Source organism: Schistocerca cancellata, chromosome 5, assembly GCF_023864275.1.
Source record: "Schistocerca cancellata isolate TAMUIC-IGC-003103 chromosome 5, iqSchCanc2.1, whole genome shotgun sequence".
Taxonomy (NCBI): Eukaryota; Metazoa; Arthropoda; class Insecta; order Orthoptera; family Acrididae; genus Schistocerca; species Schistocerca cancellata.
In genome coordinates, this window is record NC_064630.1 from 635,996,616 (window position 1) to 636,020,696 (window position 24,081).

Genomic DNA, 24,081 nt, shown 5'->3' on the forward strand with positions numbered 1-24,081 from the left:
GGTTTCCTTGAAAGAGTACGGTCGACTTCCTTCCCCATCCTTCCCGAATCCGAGTTCGTGCTCCGTCTCTAATGACGTCATATTCGATGGCATGTTAAACACTAATCTCCTCCTCCTCAAATTGACAGTAAATTCATCAAAAGCACAATTGATGAAGTAAAAACAAATTGCGAATTAGCTAAACTAAACAAAAGTCAGCAGGCACACATCGCCTTTAACCTAAACAGAGTAACAGGTAAAGCCAAACAAGACCCCCATCTACATTATACTCCGAAAGCCACCAAATGGCGGGTGGCCGTGGGTACTTTCTGCACCACTGACTGAGCCTCCAACAATGTTCCACACGCCAATAGTGGGAAAAATGATTGTCGTTATACCTCTGTACTGGCTCTAATTTCTCGAATGTTCTGCTTGTGGTCATTATGCGAGACGTATGTGGGTGGAAGCAATATGTTTTCTGACCCTTCCCGGAAAGTGATCTCTCGAAATTTCAGTAGTAGATCTCTGCAGAGGAGTTTGTTGAGCATTTTCGTAACACTTGCGCGCCTTCTAAACTATCCCGTGACGAAACGTGCCGCTATTCGTTGGATCTTCTGTATCTCTTCTATCAGTCCTACCTGGTAGGGATCCCAGACAAATGAACAACACTCAAAAACTGGTCGAACAAGCGCCTTATAAGCCACTTCCTGCGTTGATGACTTACATTTCCTTAAGATCCTTCCTATGAATCTGAGTTTGGCATCTGCTTTTCCCACTATTTTTTATGTTGTCATTCAATTTAAGGTCGCTCTGGACAGATACTTTACGGTAGATACTGTTTCCAGCAGTTTGTCGTCAACAGTGTAACTGTAGAGTAGGTTTCTTCTCCTATGTATGCGCACCGTGTTACATTTATCCACGTTCAGGGTGAACTGCCAGAGACTGCCCCATTTATAAACTCTCTGGAGGTCATTCTGCAAATCGTCCCTACCTTCTGATATTACTACTTTGTTATAGACAACAACATCATCTGCGAACAGCCTTAAAGAGGATGCGTTGCTCGATAAACTCGTATTTTTTTCACTAAATGGCAGTGTGGGATCGTGTCAAATGCCTTCCTGAAGTCAAGGAACACGGCATCAACCTGAGCGCCGTTTTCTAGGTGCTGTGAATCTCATGCAGGAACAGAGCGAGCTGAGTTCCGCGGAATCCATGTTCATTTTTACAGAAGATATTTCCATTCTCCAAAAACTTTATAATCCTTGAGCATAAAACACGTTCCATATTTCTACAACATATCGACGGTCCCCAGTTCAAGTGAAAATCGTAAGGTGAAAATTTGCCATTTACCGAAACACATTCAAATAACCAAATAACATTTAAAAAAAAAAAATGGTCTTAGTAGCGAAACTACTTTTTCTGAATTTAGGGACACGTTGCCCAACTTCTTTCATGTATCATATCTCCTACATAGATATATTCGTACATCATGAAGTAGATGGAACAAGCATACGGACAATATTATTAAAGTACTTAATTCTTTTCTATACTATGTTGCATTAAATGGTGTCAGTGCGAAAGCTACTCAGCCCTTGCGAGTGTTACATATTTTGATGTATTTATTTACAATTTTTATTACTAAGGACGTATAAAACGATAGGCTGAATAGACAATTGCCCGTTTCGTAACGTGCATGATGTATTCAGCATAAATATTTTACACTTTCGTATTTCCACTCCCCAGAAAGGAACTACACTACATGACAAAAAGAAAGGAATGCAAAGAACACATGTTCTGAAGACAGTTTATCGTCTTTCATGCACACAAAATGGTTGGCTACATAAATGATTAAAATTGCTATCCTCTGTCACAGCTAGAACGCCCACCAGAGTGGTGGTTGTTCAGTGTTGTTACCTGACCTGCTAGGGTGTGTGCGTATATTATAGAGCGTGAACAGCTGCAATTCAAGTGTGATCACTGTGAAGGGCGCATATATCCCAAGTACCCATGTGAGGCAGCATTATTAGCAGAGGTCTAAAGGGATCTCCATTCGGCCAGCTGGTAGAATAAGATTTGTAGAGCATTCTGACGTTACAGTGGTCTGATTTTGGACTGCATGGAAATGTGAGGACAGGCTTACTCATCGTCAGGGATCTGAATTACTACATGTGACTACCGGAAGGGAGGAACGCCGCACTGTGCACCAAGCACATCGAAGCCCTTTCATATCTCCACCTGCCTGAGAACAAGAAACTGACCTCTGTTTTCTGTGTCGTTTGCTACCACTCATCGAAGACTAACAACAACTGGACTAGGGAATTACTGTCCCCTGCGTAGGCTGTCGTTAACATTGTAATGCAATCAGCTGCGTTTGGTGTCGGCGAATAAGGCGACGACCTGGGAAGAGGTCCCATTCTTCTATTATTTTACGCCTGACATGGTGGTGTGGGGAGCCATGGAACGTGAGTTCAGGTCTCCACTGGTTGGGATTGCAGGAACTCTGATGGCACAACGCTACGTCACTAACTACATGTTAGCTTCTATGTGACAGCACCGCTGTGCCATTTTTCAGGAAGACAATGCTCGTGCACACATGGCACATTTCTGTGAACTGTCTGCGTGATTCTGACGTACAGCATTCAGCAAGATCCCCAGATCTGGCTGCCACAGAACATGTTGCCAATGCCGCTGCCAGTGTAGAGAAAATCAAGGATCACTTATAATAGTGGTGAGCACACTTTCCTCAAGGGAAGAAACAACTTCTTTATGACACTATTCCAAACCGAGTCAGTGCTTGCCAAGCTACAGAGGTGTATAGTCGCAATGGTAACTGGGCTTATCTTGTTGTTTGTAAATTTAATTCGATTTTGCAATCACTGCAATAAGATCACATGCCCTTTCAACTCATGAAGCCCGTTTTGTTCGTGTTTCTCTTCTGGTCGCTTCAATTATTTACTTTATGTCCTTTTTCCAATGAAACTGACTGTTCGTATACTATCGTGCAGCCAGAGGGCCCGCCGATGAGAATACATTAGGACGATCAGCCCTTCCTTTGTCGTACGGGAGCTGTAGTTGCGGCTGTAGAAGAAAATGGGGACGTCACAGAAAAATGTAATTAGCCAGCTTCAGTAGATAATGACACCGGGGCAAGAGAAAACGTGAAAATGTTCGTAGGCGAGCAACAAAGCACTGACGACAGTTCGAATAACGATAAAATTTGCGAAGGTGAGTTGTCAGGGGTTATTAGTTAGTAAGAAAAGATAGATGGTTTCTATCAAGAGTAAAAGCAATGCGAGTAGAAGGATTTCAAAAGGAATTATGCAACCAAAATATTAGATAGTAGTGAAAGGAGGAAAAATGACGTCGAGAATAGGACGCGGCCCGATAGCAAGGAGGAAACGGAATTATTTACCGCCGCGCAAAGTTCGCAAGCAGCTATGAGTAAAGAGGTGGCAAATAATGAGGAAAAGGCACCGCGCAAAGAATGCGAGCTGCCAAAAATACTGAGATTAATAGTAAGAAAAGAAAAGAAAAAAAATGACTGGAGGAAGACGAAATCCTCAACGTTGCTGACGAAGCATTCCTAACTAACGAACTGCCAGCAGAACAAACTGTTGTCACTAAGTCGGGAGAAAGAGATGCAGACAATTGCTTACGAATTACTGAAGTTCACGAAGACCACGCAAATTAAGAAGAAAAGGTGGATGTCATTAGAGCTGATGTAAATAATAATTCAGACGGAGAAACAGCGTGAAAGAAAAAGAACTAATAACATTAGGAGGAAACCGTGACCCTGAGTATTTAAGGACCGACAAAAGGTCGGATGAGAAAATTAATTTGTGTCCAAGAAATGCGTTTCTGTTAGAACCGTACTGTGATCTAGGAAGGTCAGATACAGAAGATAATTCGGATGAATAATGTACTGAGGTAACAGAAGCGAGGAAGTCGTGACGAAATGTTGTATTGTACTACCAGAGGAAGCAACTTCAAAACAAGACCCTGATGCATACACTGCACAGACAAAACTGTATAAGTTGTTGTTTCAGTTGGTGTATTACTTACAATTATAAGTTGAACTTAAAAAATTCTACAATGCCTAAAAACCGGTATGTTCATTTTGAAACACTCTGTATTGCTGCTTGCGGAGATCATACCAAAAAAAAAAAAAAAATGGTTTAGGTATTTCATTAATCGTCGTCTGCATGCAATCGTAGGTTTACGTTGCATGTGTTTCTTCCCTGCGGTCTAATGCATGCTGTACCGTGCAACCACAGTTACAGTATGCATCAAATATTGTCTCCACGTACATGAACACCATAATTACTCTGCCACGCAAACATTAGGGGTTACACTCGTCTGGTATGAGACGTTCCCGTGGTGGGGGCGACGGGGTGGAGGGGGAGGGGGTGGGCTCCACTGGGTGCCGAACCGTACAATAATCCTGGGTTCGGTGTGGGCTGGTGGTGGTGTGGGTGGATCGCTGTGGCCTGTTGTGGAGTTGTGAACCACTGAGGGCTAGGGCTGGACGAAGCCTCTCCGTTGTTTCTAGGTCCCTGGTTCAATGCACAATACACACGCAATACAGTATCAATGGTTTCCCCCTAGAGGGTGGTACTGCTCGTCATACCTCATGCCCTATCGCCCCTTTCTGCCACAGATTTTTGGTAATGTTGTGTCCGATTCACTTCTCTTGCTGACTCACCTTGTAGTGGCTGTGATACAACGTTGTACACAACGGTTCCGTATTCGTATTGAGAGCTTGCCGACATGGTGTTTACTTACGGAAAGGCAAATGGCAACGGGCGGCAGGCAACAAGGTTGTATCAGGAGACCTATCCCCGAAAGCAACAACCGCAGCATTCATTGTTGGCAACAGTGTTTCACCGTTTGTCTGAGACGGTATCGTTTCAGGAATCGGGAAATCACCAATGACGTACCCGAAATGTTCGGACACCAGACTTGGAGGAAAATGTGATTAACACTGGAAGGCGACCGCCGTGTCAGTACCAGTCAGTTGGTCCGCCAGTACAGCATAAGCCAGACGACCGCGTGGAACATTCTCTATGACAATTGTTACCATCCTTATCACTTACTGTGGGTGCAGGGCTTACTAGCGACAGACTTTCCACATCCGGAGCAGTTTTGCCATTGGTTTCTTCAGCAGACAACCATGATTCCACGATTTGTGTCATACATCGTATTCATAGATAGCTGGAGTGTGCATATCACCTAGTGAAGTGTGACAAGCAGTTGTATTGCGTCTATGACCTGCTCGTTGGAGGAATTTGCCACAGTGCAGATGATGTTACGTGGTGTACCTGCAATTCTCTACCTACATAATTGGCGCAATTGGTCTTCCGCTAATTTCTTGGGCTGAAATTACCTCAGTGCAAGACGGAACACGATTAGTAAGTTCTGTTGGCTCACTACCGAGAAACAGATATCTGGCTCAATTATTCTTCCACAACGGAGTATTTCAGCGTTTGTCAGACTCCACAGAGAGCTAAGGAATCGTCATTCGGCAAAACAGAATAACAGATCTGTTCACAGAGAAACCACTTCATACATCCCTTGCATCGCAAGAAACATTTCTATTGATATCTAACCGCCAGGTTCTCCACTGTCGTTCTCGCCAGCTAAGTCTCTAGGTCGATCCTCAGAGAGAACTGTCTTTGATCGATGCCCTCAGGGCAGTGTCTGTCCACGCCATAACCTATTCCCTTCTGTACATTTTCTGTCTACGTTCGTTCTCGGGCGAAGAATCCCAGCGGCCGTTACAAAAACTTAACTCCCTGCTAAATGGGTCATGGATCTGTCAGCCAATCACTTAAAGCTCACACTCCTTTCAGAAGATTTTCTGGAAGATTCCATTTCCCTGTACATCCTTAGCACTCCATCTATTTCATACTCATCTCTGTTTTTCGTGGGAAGCGTTTGCTGGCATTTCCCTTGAGAAGAAACCTCGGAGGTTTGGTCGAAACCATCATTTGTGACCTCGTGCATTCCTTTGCCCTAAAAGAATATTTTTTAGTCTTGTTCAGAAAAAAAAAATGATTCAAATGGCTCTGAGCACTATGGAACTTAACATCGGAGGTCATCTGTCCCCTAGAACTTAGAACTACTCAAACCTAACTAACCTAAGGACATGACACACATCCATGCCCGCGGTAGGATTCGAACCTGCGACCGTAGCGGTCGCGGGGGTCCAAACTGAAGCGCCTAGAACCGCTCGGCTACTCCGGCCGGCTCTTGTTCCGTCTCCGACTCTCTTTCTCCAGGTACGCTATTATGGAAGTCTTTTATGTCACCAGAGTGTAACCTCCCATCTGCCCTGTGTACACTACGGGGCTTCTGCAGCTTCCAGCATTGTAACACTTCACCTCCTCGCTTTGCCGTCCCTCTCACAGGTGAATAAACGCCAGCCCCTGCAAAACGTGACTGCTCTCTTCGCAGTCCTCTTTTGCCGTAGCGGCTTCTGCTGAACGTGAGACCCACCTCGCTCTCGTCAGTGCTGAGTTCTAATTAAGTCTCAATCATGTAGTACTACAAAAATATTTTGTATATGGTGCTAGTCAGTAACAGCAAATGAAATGATTAATGACCCGATTGCACATTGTGAACAACAATCTGATATCAATATAAATCGAAAAGGATATACACAATATTAAATAAATTTTCCCAAAATCCTTGCTGCCTTACAGTTATAAGGCCTATTGTTAAGCAAAGGAACAGTACAAATACGAGATGAGAAGCTCATCTAAAATCAGTGTTACGGAAGACGAATGGAAGAATTAGATACGTTGGAAGTGTTCTGGGAACGTGCGGTGCATCTGCAAAGAAGATCGCATACGAAATGCTAGTGGGACCAGTCATAGAACATTGTCCAGGTGTTTAGAGGTATTATGAAGTTGGAATTACAGAAGACATCGAACATTCGAAGACATCGTGCTAGGATAATAACACGTCTCTGTAGGAGAAATTCTAGTGGAATTAAAATGGGAATCCTTAAAGAAAGATGATGTGTTTCTCGCGAATTTCTGTTTGGTAGATTTAGAGAACCTGTATTAGAAGTAGTCTTTGTGATCATCGTGCTAACACCATTGTAAATTTCGCATAGGGATCATTAGAATAAGGGAAGAGAAATTAGGCGCCGGCTTCTGTGGCCGTGCGGTTCTACGCGCTACAGTCTGGAACCGCGCGACCGCTACGGTCGCATTTCGAATCCTGTCTCGGGCATGGATGTGTGTGATGTCCTTAGGTTAGTTAGGTTGAAGTAGTTCTAAGTCTATGGGACTGATGACCTCAGATGTTAAGTCCCATAGTGTTTAGAGCCATTTGAACCATTTGAAGAGAAATTAGGACCCGTGAAGAGACATGTAGACAGTTACCCTCTGGCTTAATATGCGATTGTATTACGAAAGAAAGCTGGTAATATTATTACGATGTATCCTCCGCCGAGCCCTGTAGAGTGGTTTGCGAAGTATTTATGTACTTGTGGGTCTCAGTATACGAGGAGCGTTCAATAAGCAAAGCAATAATTTTTTGTCGGTCAGTTTTGGTTCAAAATATAAATAATTTGTTGTGGAGCATAGAGGAATATTTCACATCAGCCTCTAAAGTTACATGAAGTTACGATGGTTGATGGCGCTATACGAGGTATTCAAAATTGGCTTCTGTAGTGGAGGTGCGTTACAAGCAGAGAGCTGTCACTGAGTGTCTTTCGGGAAATGGAATTTTCCAGAAAATCTTCTGAAAGGAGTGTGAGCTTTAAGTGATTGGCTGACAGATCCATGACCCATTTAGCAGGGAGTTAAGTTTTTGTAACGGCCGCTGGGATTCTTCGCCCAAGAACGAACGTAGACAGGAAATGTACAGAAGGGAACAGGTTATGGCGTGGACAGACACTGCCCTGAGGGCATCGATCAAAGACAGTTCTCTCTGGGGATCGACCTAGAGACTTAGCTGGCGAGAACAACAGTGGAGATAGATATCAATAGAAATGTTTCTTGCGATGCAAGGGATGTATGAAGTTGTTTATCTGCGAACAGAGCTGTTATTCTGTTTTCCCGAATGAATATTACAGATATTCATAGGCACTTGCAGAATTCTACGGAGACCTGGCAGTGAATAAAAGCACTGTCGGTCGTTGAGGGAGGCGTCTATTTTCGCAAACAAGTCACACAAACCTGTCTGATCTACATCCTACCGCCCGGCCGCACACAGCAATATCGCTTGCAGTCTTAGTACGTGTGAACACTCTCATTCGAGGTGATCGACGGATCCCAACAAACACCTATCTGCTGTACTGGACTTCTATGTTAGTAGTGCTGACATATCGTCCACCTGTTGTGGTGCTCAGAGGTGTGTGCCCGTTGCGTTCGAAGCCGCCTAACAGAAGAGCATAAAGACCAACGAAGGACCATTTGTGCGGAATTGCTTGCGCAATACGGGGCTGCGGGTCAGAATTCTTTGTCGAACATCGTCGCAGGCGATGAAAAGTGGTTTCAAAATAATAAAACGGCAGTCCATGGAGTGATTCCACACCACAGCAGAGCACACCACACCGACGACAGAATTCAAAGCCGCACCCTCAGCTGATAAAGACATGGCGATGGTCTTCTGAACTCCGAAATTGATTATTCTGTTTGGGCTCTTCCCTCATGATACAGCCATCAAGTCTGGAAAGTATTTTGCTGTTCTCAGGAAACTGGAGAAATTCAGCGTGTTCGTCGCCACAAAAATGCAAACTAACTTAGCTTTCTCCATGACAACGTAAGACCTCACCTAACTCTGCCAACATGAGAGAAACTCACATAACTTCATTGACTGTTTTCCCTCATCCACCTTATAGCCTGGATCTCGCAACTTCAGACTTCGATCTGTTTGGCCCGGTGAAGGATGCACTTAGCGGGAAGCACTGCAGGCATACGGGCTCTACCAGTAAAGTGCCTTAAGGTCGGAGATTACGATGGAAAATAGTTTTCTAGCGAAAAGAATGAGGAATAAGTTTACAGGAATCGTGATGAAGCCAACCCTCATTCAGGAAGATGAATACTCGTGAAGGATATTGTTAATTTTTTTTAACCTGCTTAAAGTACAACCGAGAGGGGTCTTCGTGACAGAATATGAAATATTCATTGAGACGGAATCTTATAATTTGGTTTCCACTGCTTTAACGTTCTGAAGACGAACGAAGTTGCTTCCAAGAACATTCCATCTGCAATTCTGTTATTTGCTTGACCCGTCATGTGAAAGGCAGAATTACAATTTTCTTACGCGCTCATGTAGAAGGCAATTTCTTGTAAAATAAAGGAAGTAGTTCTTGCATGTCCGGTACGCTCCATATGACACCAATTGTAAATTAAAACCCCATTACATTGAGCTTAAGTTGTATCTCCTGGAGATTTTATTATTGCGTCCTGCAAATAATATCTAACATAATTTCTTTTTCAAAGCGTACCGAGAACGGAAAGAATTTAGTTCCACTATAGTTCATTTTTATTCCAGTATCGCCGTCCATTCTTTTGACATTTACAGACAGCACGCTATTTTTATTCAATGGCGGATGTCTCTCTCACCGAGTGTCATTTCCATTCTTCTTTACTGAACTTGCTGCCTTACGTACGGAAAACAGCCGACAATGTTTGTGAAGGATTTATGTCAGTTAAGAGAACATGCGTGTCAATATTGATTAATAAATACAAAGCACAAAGCCTTATACGAAATACAATTGGATCATTCTTTGCTCGTGCGAATTCTCCAATAAGTTTTAGTGATCGGAGAAATTAGGAAATTAGTTAATCTAACTGTACTATATTTCACCCCACATGTTAGGACGCATTTGCGACAGCGAACCAAACAATTTGGTGGCTGTGGAACGTAGGACAGAGCTACTGAGTGGCCACCTGTCCAGTGAAATCGGTGCGGTACACCAAAACTTATAAAAGGAGAGAGGTCCAGCTCCCTATCAAGTACACACACACACACACACACACACACACACACACAAAATGGTTCAAATGGCTCTGAGCACTATGGGACTTAAGGCCTGAGGTCATCAGTCCCCTAGAACTTGGAACTACTTAAACCTAACTAACCTAAGGACATCACACACATCCATGCCCGTGGCAGGATTCGAACCGGCGACCCTAGCGGTAGCGGTGTTCCAGACTGAAGCGCCTAGAACCGCTCAGCCACTCCGGCTGGCCATAATATGTTGGACCCCAAAGACTTCGCTCTACTCTTTACAGTAGATAATGATACGTACTGTAACAGGTCCTCAAAATCTGTGCGAGAACGCGTCTCATGAGCACAGTTTATTTTTTAATCAATTTAACTTTAAAACTGTGTACTGGACCGGGACTCAACACCACAGCCTTCGACTTTCTGGAGTCGTATTTGGATATCTCTATTGGCTGCGAAAAGCAAAGCTTCTGGTTTCAAAGATTCGTCCGGCACAGTGTTTTAATCTGCCAAGAAGTTTCAGTTGAGCACAAACTCCGCACTAAAGTAAAAATTAATTTTGGAATTTGTTAATAGGTTGGTATCCGGAACCACAAGAATAAAACACGAAATGAATCACCGACGTGTCATCCATAACATTAAATAACTGCAAAATGAGTATAAAGATCAGGAATCCAAGGTCACCACGAAATAAGTAAATTTAGTTCATCAACGTTGATGATGATAACTCAGTCTAAAATGAAGATGATGAGAAAGTATTATGCCAAGTATTTTAATAAGAAACTCGTCCACAAACGTCGCACTTTATATATTGCCTGACTTTAACGGTCGTGTCGAAAACTAAAGGCTTACAGTAGAGCAGTCACCAGCATGCCGAAAATTGTGAGCTACTCCAGACAACTTTCGTGGTGAAATCCACAAATCTAATAGGACTACTTGTCTCCACTCCTTCCTGCTCTTGTTACTCTTATTATTAAAGGAAGAGATGAAATTTTAAAGTACAGAACTCCAATGAACCGCTTCACAAAACACCAAATTATCCTCTGTGTCCATTGTCAGTATTCGTTATTCTAAGTGCCCTCCCCACTTACTCGTACTTCAGGTGCTACACTATCAGTGGTTGTGCATTTCTATGATTATTATCGATGAATTCTTTAGGTTGAATGGAGGCATAATTTAGAGTAACTTTGTTACATGTTATACCGCTAAAAACAAAATGTGAGATTAACACAAAGCAGAGGAAATGTAGTGGGAGGGAGCACAAAAAACAATTTACATAAGGAGGAGGTCACTGCTGGTTCTGGAAGGAATTCGCTGTCGTCAGCACCGGCATTCTAGAAAATCGCTGTCGTCAAGCATCAGCATCCCCAGAATCTGGTTGATTGATTGGTCGATTTGGGGAAGGGGACCAAACAGTGAGGTCATCAGTCCCATCGGGTTAGGAAAGGATCGGGAACGAAGCTGGTCGTGCCCTTTCAAAGGAACCATCCTGGCATTTGCCTGAAGAGATTTAGGGAAAGCACGGAAAACTTAAGCAGGATAGTCGGATGCTGGTTTGAACCGTCATCCTCGCATTCGGGACGACGACGGTTCAAACCGACATCTGGCCATCCTGATTTAGATTTCCCGTGATTTCCTTAAATCTCTTCAGGCAAATGCCAGGATGGGCCCTTTTAAGGGGCACGGCCAGCTTCGTTCCCGATACTTTCCTAACCCCGTCCGTCTCTAGCCCTGTGGGACCGATGACATCGCTGTTTGGTCCTCTTCCCTAATTCAACCAATCAACAAACCAGAACACATTCCCTATTTCTCCATCCCCCTCCTCTCTCTCTCTCTCTCTCTCTCTCTCCTCCCCATCATGGGCAATGGCATTCTGTGATGGCATCATGCGTTCAACCAATCCATCCGAGGCTCTGGGTCACTAACATTGCAAAAAATGGCTCTGAGCACTATAGGACTTAACTTCTAAGGCCATCAGTCCCCTAGAACTTAGAACTACTTAAACCTAACTAACCTAAGGACATCAAATGGCTCTGAGCACTATGGGACTTAACATCTATGGTCATCAGTCCCCTAGAACTTAGAACTACTTAAACCTAACTAACCTAAGGACAGCACACAACACCCAGCCATCACGAGGCAGAGAAAATCCCTGACCCCGCCGGGAAGCGAACCCGGGAACCCGGGCGTGGGAAGCGAGAACGCTACCGCACGACCACGAGATGCGGGCTAAGGACATCACACACATCCATGCCCGAGGCAGGATTCGAACCTGCGACCGTAGCCGTCACGCGGTTCCAGACTGTAGCGCCTAGAGCCGCTCGGCCACTCCGGCCGGCACTAACGTTGCAGCCAATGGCGTATAAGCTCAGCCCCCTAACCTTCAATAGTTTTAATTTTTGTAATTCGACTGCGTGAGTGCTATCGTTCGCTTTTTGCACTTTGCAGTGCCAGCTGTGATCTGCCAAACAGAAGAAGACCGACAGAAAATATGTGTCAGTTCTTTTTGTATTAACAATGTGGTTATTATAAACAAAGTCAACCTACGTGAGAGCAGCATCTGTCTTACTGATTGCATGCAAGACTTAGACAACTATTTGTCTTTCTGCAGTGATTGTGCATTTTACCTGACATGCTAAATTAATGATGTCATCGCATTTTCTGCATACATTATATATTTAATGTGATTATACATAGGTGGCAGTATGCACACAGAATCATTGCTGTGTTAATAAAATTAAGAAACGTGAGAGTATTTGATTGTTGGTGTCACTTATAACACATTAATATCTTATTATCATTATAATTATAGGATGCAGAAGCGAGTAGCGGATTTAAAAAAATAGCGATGTGAGATACTTGGATAGCACAAAATGATGTCACCATAGCATAGACTTCAAAATGTTAGTCGTGTGCCACCAAATCCTGAAACTGGTAGTATTGCCTGCGTAAATGGCAGATACGTAGGGCACTGACTCCTGAAATTGATAAATTTGCAGGAACTGATGAACTGAGTGTAGGACTGGTTAAATGGTAGGATACCAAATTCAGTAATCGCTAAAACTGGCTGTAAGATCGACAAATTATTACGACACCAAATGTAGAAAGTGACAATCCGGCAGGGAAAACATGTGGGTTAGGCCATACAGTTGCTAAACTGGTAGGATGCCAAATCTGGAAACTGGCAACCTGGATGCGATATTGATAATTCTGTATGACGTCATGTCTGGTTATTGGAGAAATGGCAGTAAAAATAGTGAACTGGTAGTACATCAAACTTGGAAATGAGTGAAATTGGTATGATAGGTGAAAATGCAGATGTACTAACCGAAAGAAGTGAACATTTTATGCAGAAACATAAATGGCTCCATTCTTGCAAATATGCATTTAATTTAAATATTCGAACGCAATGCATTAATGGAGAAACTTAAGATCAACCACGAAGTAGTTGAAGTAAAGGAATTTTGCTGCCAAGCCAGTAAAATAACCCAGAACGGACGGAGAAAGGACGACATAAAAAGCAGACTAGCACTATAGGGTATTCCTGGCCAAGCGAAGTTTACTGGTATGAAACACATGTCTTAATTTGAGGAAGAAATTACCGAGGATGAATGTTTGGATACGGTATTCTATGGTAGTGAGGTATGGACTTGGGGAAACCTGAAAAGAAGAATATAGATGCGTTTGAGACGTGATGCTACAGAAGGATGTTGAAAACTAGGTGGAATAATGACGTAAGGAATGGGGCGTTTCTCCAGAGAATCAGCGACGAAAAGAATAAATGGAAAACTCTGACAAGAAGAGGGGACAGGATGATAGGACATCTGCTAAGAGATCAGTAAATAACTTCCATGGTTCTAAAGGGAGTTGTAGAGAGTAAAAACTGTAGAGGGAGGCACACATTGGGATACATCTAGTAAATAACTGAGGACGTAGGCTGCAAGTGCTAATTTGAGATGTAAAATCTGGATCAGTAGAGGAATCCATGACACGCCGCATCAAACCAATCAAAATGCATTAATGATTGTTGCAGATAAGCTTAACTCTTGGCATCCATATGTTAGAGTATGACTTTGTATCATGTCTGTATGACATCCATGTCAAATAGGCAGCAGAAGCAGACCACGCTCACATTTTTACAAGTCTCAGCTTGTCCTTACACACAAGAATTTCATTTCTACCGAGTCAGTGATTGCTAAATGTTTTGGCTGAGTACTTCTGCAAGCCCCATGTTCTCAGGACTAGTTGCAGACGAACGTCCTTTGTAAAATGGTGTATATGCCACTGCGCGTATGTTGTATCACAGCAACACGAGCAAACGTTTTTCACCACAGTGCCGTCAAATGGCAATATAAACTAATTACGGCTGAGTCACACGAGCAACATTGTTTCGTAGGTCTTAAGAAAAAGGACCATCGTGTCTAATGTAAACTGTTATCTAACTGTCTATTGTTTTAATTCTTCTTCGTCTTGTACTTCTACTTCTTCCTCCTTTTTTCCTGTGATAAAGACTGTTTCCTTCTTTAGACGGTATACACTTCTTTTACGACTTCGTGATTTATTTCTTACGATTTTCACGATCTCCCATTCATCCATCCTGTCTGTATTCGTTCTGTTCGTACTTTCTTTTATGTTCCCACACAATAAAGACGTCTGTCTTTCATCCTGTTCTAGTACTTCCACTTCTCTATCTGTCAGTGTTTTCCCTGCAATCCTTCGCAGAGTTATTATTTCCGTGGTTTCCCAAAAACCTCCAGTTTTTGATGTTTCAGGTCTTATCTCAGATGCGTGTATCGTAATTTGTCTTACGAAAGAGTCGATGTGACATCCTGCGCTGTGCAGGGCAGCCACTATATGAGTATTGAGAATGCTGATAAGAATGTATGTGTGTAAGGATGACACTTCTATTTCTAAATTATTTACTGCTACGTCTGTTCGCAACACATTTCTCAGAATTGATCACATATACCACTGGATTTATCTGTACGACAGATAGTTCAGGAGATACAACATTATAAACAATGAGCTGGGTGAAAATGAAACTGCAGGGCGAAATTCGCTAGAGCCGGAGGTGAAATATGTGTACAAATATGTGTGAAATATGTTAACTATATGTGAAATACACTCCTGGAAATTGAAATAAGAACACCGTGAATTCATTGTCCCAGGAAGGGGAAACTTTATTGACACATTCCTGGGGTCAGATACATCACATGATCACACTGACAGAACCACAGGCACATAGACACAGGCAACAGAGCATGCACAATGTCGGCACTAGTACAGTGTATATCCACCTTTCGCAGCAATGCAGGCTGCTATTCTCCCATGGAGACGATCGTAGAGATGCTGGATGTAGTCCTGTGGAACGGCTTGCCATGCCATTTCCACCTGGCGCCTCAGTTGGACCAGCGTTCGTGCTGGACGTGCAGACCGCGTGAGACGACGCTTCATCCAGTCCCAAACATGCTCAATGGGTGACAGATCCGGAGATCTTGCTGGCCAGGGTAGTTGACTTACACCTTCTAGAGCACGTTGGGTGGCATGGGATACATGCGGACGTGCATTGTCCTGTTGGAACAGCAAGTTCCCTTGCTGGTCTAGGAATGGTAGAACGATGGGTTCGATGACGGTTTGGATGTACCGTGCACTATTCAGTGTCCCCTCGACGATCACCAGTGGTGTACGGCCAGTGTAGGAGATCGCTCCCCACACCATGATGCCGGGTGTTGGCCCTGTGTGCCTCGGTCGTATGCAGTCCTGATTGTGGCGCTCACCTGCACGGCGCCAAACACGCATACGACCATCATTGGCACCAAGGCAGAAGCGACTCTCATCGCTGAAGACGACACGTCTCCATTCGTCCCTCCATTCACGCCTGTCGCGACACCACTGGAGGCGGGCTGCACGATATTGGGGCGTGAGCGGAAGACGGCCTAACGGTGTGCGGGACCGTAGCCCAGCTTCATGGAGACGGTTGCGAATGGTCCTCGCCGCTACCCCAGGAGCAACAGTGTCCCTAATTTGCTGGGAAGTGGCGGTGCGGTCCCCTACGGCACTGCGTAGGATCCTACGGTCTTGGCGTGCATCCGTGCGTCGCTGCGGTCCGGTCCCAGGTCGACGGGCACGTGCACCTTCCGCCGACCACTGGCGACAACATCGATGTACTGTGGAGACCTCACGCCCCACGTGTTGAGCAATTCGGCGGTACGTCCACCCGGCCTCCCGCATGCCCACTATACGCCCTCGCTCAAAGTCCGTCAACTGCACATACGGTTCACGTCCACGCTGTCGCGGCATGCTACCAGTGTTAAAGACTGCGATGGAGCTCCGTATGCCACGGCAAACTGGCTGACACTGACGGCGGCGGTGCACAAATGCTGCGCAGCTAGCGCCATTCGACGGCCAACACCGCGGTTCCTGGTGTGTCCGCTGTGCCGTGCGTGTGATCATTGCTTGTACAGCCCTCTCGCAAATTCCGGAGCAAGTATGGTGGGTCTGACACACCGGTGTCAATGTGTTCTTTTTTACATTTCCAGGAGTGTATATTTGATGTATTCCAACGTAGCAAAAGACTTTGGCAAAATGCTCATTCTAAGCCTCTGCAACGATATAAACAAAATTTGGTAGTAAGAAGCGCAGGCTTCTAATTAGGTGAGGGTGATATGCGGAGAGAGAAGGGGGCGAGGCAGATGGATAGAAAAAGAGGGGGAAGCAGAAGATGGACTCAGATACTGGGAGGAAGAGAAGATGGACTGAGAAAGAGGGCAAGGAGGAAATGGACAGAAATAGTGGAGAGGAGAGGAGGGGATAGACAGGAAATAGGAGGAGATGGGTAGAGATAGGAGAAGGAGGTGCCCTCTGCTGGTAGCTACGGAATAGTCTTCCAGCGTGCGCTGTGGACAATGACTGTGCTGCCGGAAGCTCCTGTGGTTAAGAGAAGTAGTCATTATGATCATCGTACTAACACCATTGTAAATTTCGCCTAGCGATCATTAGAATAAGGGAAGAGAAATCAGACACCGGCCGCTGTGGCCGTGCGGTTCTCGGCGTTTCAGTCTGGAACCGGGCTGCTGCGATGGTCACAGATTCGTATCCTGCCTCGGGTATGGATGTGCGTAATGTCCTTAGGTTAGTTAGGTTTAAGTAGTTCTAAGTTCGAGGGGACTGATGATGTCAGATGTTAAGTCCCAAAGCGCTCAGAGGCATTTGAAGCATTTGTACCATTCCAGGCGGTGCTCCATTGAAAAGCTGCATTCTTGTTGATAAGATTGTCCGTCTTACGGATATTTATGGTCTCCGTAACAACACAGTAGTTCTAAGTTCGAGGGGACTGATGATCTCAGATGTTAAGTCCCAAAGCGCTCAGAGGCATTTGAAGCATTTGAACCATTCCAGGCGGTGCTCCATTGAAAAGCTGCATTCCTGTAGATAAGATTGTCCGTCTTACGGATATTTATGGTCTCCTTAACAACACAGTCCCAGAAAGATGACGCACGGCATAAAATTTCTGCCCAAAACATGCGATGCCCCGTGTCCAAGCAGTGCTCCTCCGCCACTGATTTATCAGGATGCCCCTGTCGTATGTGACGATGGTGTTCGACGCAACGTTCTTGCACGGTTCGGCACGTCTGCCCAATATAATATTTTCCACATTGGCATGGGATCTTAGACATGCCACTTTTCCTAAGGCCAACATCGTCTTTGACCAAGCACAATAAATTCCTCAATTTTGCTGGTGGTCGGAAGACACACTTAATGTCGCGCCTTTTGAGGATTCTTTCTATTCATGAACGAATGCTGCGAAAATAGGGCATGAATGACGTTGTAATGCGTGCCCCCGCATATTCATTTACATCCCTGCTTTTAATTTTTTTAGAACGGAATACGTTGCGTCTTTGTCTATGGAATAGCCGTTGTGTTGGAATAACATTTGTAGGTGTTTCAGCTCACCAGGTAGACTGTTGGGATCTGAGACTACATGTGCTCTAAGCACCAAAGAGCGTAATACACTTCCGCTCTGTGCAGGGTGATTACAACTTGTGAACTACAAATAAAGCACCGTGTGAGTTAGTTTACGATAGGCGCTATGTCCCAGTGTACAATCGACTTTTCTTCTGACCATGACATCTAAGAATGGTGAAATTCCACCTTTTTCCACTTCTACTGTGAATTGTATATTCGGGTGGAGCGAGGCCACATCACAAATGCATTCCATATCCGGAATTCAATGGCCTTCAATGGCCGCTTGAAGACACTTAAGCTACAACTGTCGAATCTTTTGGTTAGCTTTGACGCTGAATCTTTAATTACGAAAATGCTTCTGCAGGACTTATTTGAACTTATTAGCAGTAACTCTGAGAGAGACATTGTGGCATTGTTCAAATATGCGCTTACCTCAATTTATTTCTTATTCAGTGACATCGATTTTGAACAAGTGGACGTTGTCGCTAGGGGAACTCCTTTGTCTCCCATGGTGGCCAACTATTTTATGGAAGACTTTGAAGAAAAAGCATTACAGTCGGCAAGTTTCGAACCTTCCTGGTATGTAGACGATAAATTTGTGGTATGGGCCCACGGAATAGAGACATTATCTGTGTCTTTCCGGCATCTTAACTTGCTCCACCCGAATGGATCCGAACTCAACGTAACACACTGCTTAGATTTAACTCAGCTTTTAACCGCAGGAGCGTCTGGCAGCTCAGTCATTGTCCAAAGGGCATGGGCGCAAGGCCTTCCTGTAGGCCGGCCCGAGTGGCCGAGCGGTTCTAGGTGTTACAGTCTGGAACCGCGCGACCGCCACGGTGGCAGGTTGGAATCCTGCATCGGGCATGGATGTGTGTGATGTCCTTAGGTTAGTTAGGTTTAAGTAGTTCTAAGTTCTAGGGCACTGATGACCTCAGAAGTTAAGTCCCATAGTGCTCAGAGCCATTTTTGAACCTTCCTGTAGCCTTCAGCAGGGGGAACTAGGAGTGGCGCTTTCCTCCAACTGCGAGTGCCTTCACGTGCACGCGTATAGCCTGCTTCTGGCCTCATAAATTTCGACGCCGCCCCGTGATTATCATCAGTCGCATCTCGGCAGCAGTGACCGCAGTAAATACCACCACCTGAAGATGTCGAGCAATTGGATCTATGAAGTACTGTGGGATTTTTGCCGGCCGCGGTGGCCGTGCGGTTCTGGCGCTGCAGTCCGGAACCGCGGGGCTGCTACGGTCGCAGGTTCGAATCCTGCCTCGGGCATGGGTGAGTGTGATGTCCTTAGGTTAGTTAGGTTTAAGTAGTTCTAAGTTCTAGGGGACTTATGACCTAAGCTGTTGAGTCCCATAGTGCTCAGAGCCATTTGAACCATTTGAACTGTGGGATTTACGCAATACTATCCGGCGGCAGACCCGAGAAGTGTATTTGCAGAGATCCGTCGGAAAAGCCTGAAGAGTCAGAGTATACGGATTGTTAAGATGTGTGTTTTTGGTTCTCCTGTGGGTGGAACAGAGAAGATTTATAGTATTCAATGATATGTACAGACTGGCCTACGACGCATTTCCGTAGATTACAAACACTCTGAACAATCCTGATACTGCTACGCATCAAACCATGTGGTGAAATATCATCGGAGAAAGTATGTCTTTCCCCTATAGGATATAAACACAAAGACCAATAACTAGGTAACCTGGGTAGGTTAGAGGCCATTGGCAACTATTTTTAAACTACTTCTAAAATAAGAAATAGTTTACTTACTTTTCTCCATCTCTCTCGCTTTCATTTGACTGCCGCTTAGGTAAAGGATAGTTGAGTTAATAATTGAGCTTTGTGAGAGTGTTGTATACCAACATGAGATGCTCAAAAAATGGTTCAAATGGCTCTAAGCACTATGGGAGTTAACATCGGAGGTCATCAGTCCCCTAGACTTAGAACTACTTAAACCTAACTAACCTAAGGACAGCACACACATCCACACCCGAGGCAGGATTCTAACCTGCGACCGTAACAGCAGCGCGGTTCCGGAATAAAGCGCCTAGAACCGCTCGACCACAGCGGCCGGCCATGAGATGCTCAAGGAGGAGTTATACATCTCAATTCTTACTTCTGACGGTGTCTAATGGCATAGTATCTTAAAGTACATAATACAACAGGACAATATAGACATACACTCCTGGAAATGGAAAAAAGAACACATTGACACCGTGTGTCAGACCCACCATAATTGCTCCGGACACTGCGAGAGGGCTGTACAAGCAATGATCACATGCACGGCACAGCGGACACACCAGGAACCGCGGTGTTGGCCGTCGAATGGCGCTAGCTGCGCAGCATTTGTGCACCGCCACCGTCAGTGTCAGCCAGTTTGCCGTGGCATACGGAGCTCCATCGCAGTCTTTAACACTGGTAGCATGCCGCGACAGCGTGGACGTGAACCGTATGTGCAGTTGACGGACTTTGAGCGAGGGCGTATAGTGGGCATGCGGGAGGCCGGGTGGACGTACCGCCGAATTGCTCAACACGTGGGGCGTGAGGTCTCCACAGTACATCGATGTTGTCGCCAGTGGTCGGCGGAAGGTGCACGTGCCCGTCGACCTGGGACCGGACCGCAGCGACGCACGGATGCACGCCAAGACCGTAGGACCCTACGCAGTGCCGTAGGGGACCGCACCGCCACTTCCCAGCAAATTAGGGACACTGTTGCTCCTGGGGTATCGGCGAGGACCATTCGCAACCGTCTCCATGAAGCTGGACTACGGTCCCGCACACCGTTAGGCCGTCTTCCGCTCACGCCCCAACATCGTGCAGCCCGCCTCCAGTGGTGTCGCGACAGGCGTGAATGGAGGGACGAATGGAGACGTGTCGTCTTCAGCGATGAGAGTCGCTTCTGCCTTGGTGCCAATGATGGTCGTATGCGTGTTTGGCGCCGTGCAGGTGAGCGCCACAATCAGGACTGCATACGACCGAGGCGTATCCTACACTGGCCTACACTGGCCGTACACCACTGGTGATCGTCGAGGGGACACTGAATAGTGCACGGTACATCCAAACCGTCATCGTTCTATCATTCCTAGACCGGCAAGGGAACTTGCTGTTCCAACAGGACAATGCACGTCCGCATGTATCCCGTGCCACCCAAGGTGCTCTAGAAGGTGTAAGTCAACTACCCTGGCCAGCAAGATCTCCGGATCTGTCCCCCATTGAGCATGTTTGGGACTGGATGAAGCGTCGTCTCACGCGGCCTGCACGTCCAGCACGAACGCTGGTCCAACTGAGGCGCCAGGTGGAAATGGCATGGCAAGCCGTTCCACAGGACTACATCCAGCATCTCTACGATCGTCTCCATGGGAGAATAGCAGCCTGCATTGCTGCGAAAGGTGGATATACACTGTACTAGTGCCGACATTGTGCATGCTCTGTTGCCTGTGTCTATGTGCCTGTGGTTCTGTCAGTGTGATCATGTGATGTATCTGACCCCAGGAATGTGTCAATAAAGTTTCCCCTTCCTGGGACAATGAATTCACGGTGTTCTTATTTCAATTTCCAGGAGTGTACATTTTCTCTTTACTGGTGATATACAGTCGAATCAACTTAAAAAAAGTCCCTGACACATGGTAGCGCCTTTTACAACTTACAACTGCGAATAGTCGCCTATAGAGCCATGAAGAAGCGTTGTCATAGAGACGTTCGCGAAATCGAGCTGTAGCAGAACCGCCAGTTGTGGGGATGTGAAGGGGATCTACACACACATTCCTAAATCATGCTCATTTCTTTGTACGACTGTTCCATAATTTTAAAGATGTTTTCACGGATACATGGAATTGTAATTTTTTTCGATATTACACTACAAACGCATTTCATTTTTTTCTTTATTTGCGTTCCAAATAGAGGCAATGGCTTGCCGCAGTGGTAATACCGGTTCCCGTCAGATCACCGAAGCTAAGCGCTGTCGGGCTGGGCTAGCAGTTGGATGGATTAGCATCCGGTCTGCCGACCGCTGTTGGCAAGCGGGATGCACTCCTCGAACTGAGGAGCTACTTGACTGAGAAGTAGCGGCTCCGCTCTCGTAAACTTACAGAAGGCCAGGAGAGCGATGTTCTAACCACATGCCCCTCCATATCCGCATCCAGGGAAACCTGTGGGCTGAGGATGACACACGGCGACCAGTCAGTACTGTTGGACCTTCATGGCCTGTTCGGGCGGAGTTTAGTTTAGTTTAGTTTAGTTTCAAATTGGAAATTATCGAGTTGAATGCTCAGGTAATTCTGAGTTTGTCAGCTAGTAAATAATAAAAGACAAGAATTTAACCGGCCGGAGTGGCCTTGCGGTTCTAGACGCAACAGTCTGGAACCGAGCGACCGCTACGGTCGCAGGTTCTAATCCTGACTAGGGCATGATGCAAGGGTATACAGGGTGGTCCATTGACCGTGACCGGGCCAAATATCTCACGAAATAAGCATCGAACGAAAAAATTACAAAGAACGAAACTCGTCTAGCTTGAAGGGGGAAACCAGATGGCGCTATGTTTGGCCCGCTAGATGGCGCTGCCATAGGTAAAACGGATATCAACTGCGTTTTTTTTTTTTAAATAGGGACCCCCAAGTTTTATTACATATTCGGAAATATGAATGTTTTAGTTGGATCACATTTTTCGCTTTGTGATAGATGGCGCTGTAATAGTCACAACCGTATAAGTGCGTGGTATCACGTAACATTCCGCCAGTGCGGACGGTATTTGCTTCGTGTTACATTACCAGTGTTAAAATGGACCGTATACCAATTGCGGAAAAGGTCAATATTGTGTTGATGTATGGCTATTGTGATCAAAATGCCCAACGGGCGTGTGCTACGTATGCTGCTCGGTATCCTGGACGACATCATCCAAGTGTCCGGACCGTTCGCCGGATAGTTACGTTATTTAAGGAAACAGGAAGTGTTCAGCCACATGTGAAACGTCAACCACGACCTGTACCAAATGATGATGCCCAAGTAGGTGTTTTAGCTGCTGTCGCGGCTAATCCGCACATCAGTAGGAGACAAATTGCGCGAGAATAGGGAATCTCAAAGACGTCGCTGATAAAAATGCTACATCAACATCGATTGGACCCGTACCATATTTCTATGCACCAGGAATTTAAAAAAAAAAAAAAATGTTCAAATGTGTGTGAAATCTTATGGGACTTAACTGCTAAGGTCATCAATCCCTAAGCTTACACACTACTTAACCTAAATTATCCTAAGGACAAACACACACACCCATGCCCGAGGGAGGACTCGAACCTCCGCCGGAACCAGCCGCACAGTCCATGACTGCAGCGCCTTAGACCGCTCGGCTAATCCTGCGCGGCAGGAATTGTATGTCGACGTTTTTGAACGTCGTTTACAGTTCTGCCACTGGGCACAAGAGAAACTACGGGAGGCTGATAGATTTTTTTGCACGCGTTCTATTTAGCGACGAAGCGTCGTTCACCAACAGCGGTAACGTAAACCGGCATAATATGCACTATTGGGCAACAGAAAATCCACGATGGCTGCGACAAGTGGAACATCAGAGACCTTGGCGGGTTAATGTATGGTGCGGCATTATGGGAAGGCCGCGCGGGATTAGCCGAGCGGTCTAGGGCGCTGCAGTCATGGACTATGCGGCTCGTTCCGGCGGAGGTTCGAGTCCTCCCTCGGGCATGCGGGGAGGTTAGAATCCTCCCTCGGGCATGGATGGGTGTGTGTGTTTGTTCTTAGGCTAATTTAGGTTAAGTAGTGTGTAAGCTTAGCGACTGATGACCTTAGCAGTTAAGTCCCATAAGATTTCACACACATTTGAACACACATTATGGGAGGATGGATAATTGGCCCCCATTTTATTGATGACAATCTAAAGCGTGCAATGTAAGGTGATTTACTACGTAATTTTCTACCGCTGTTACTGCAAGATGTTTCACTGCAAGACAGAGTGGCGATTTACTTCCAACATGATGGATGTCCGGCACATGACTCGCGTGCGGTTGAAGTGGTATTGAATAGCATATTTCATGACAGGTGGATCGGTCACCGAGGCACAATACCAAGGCCCGCATGTTCACCAGATCTGACGTCCCCGGATTTCTTTCTTTGGGGAAAGTTGAAAGATATTTGCTATCGTGATCCACCGATAACGCCTGACAA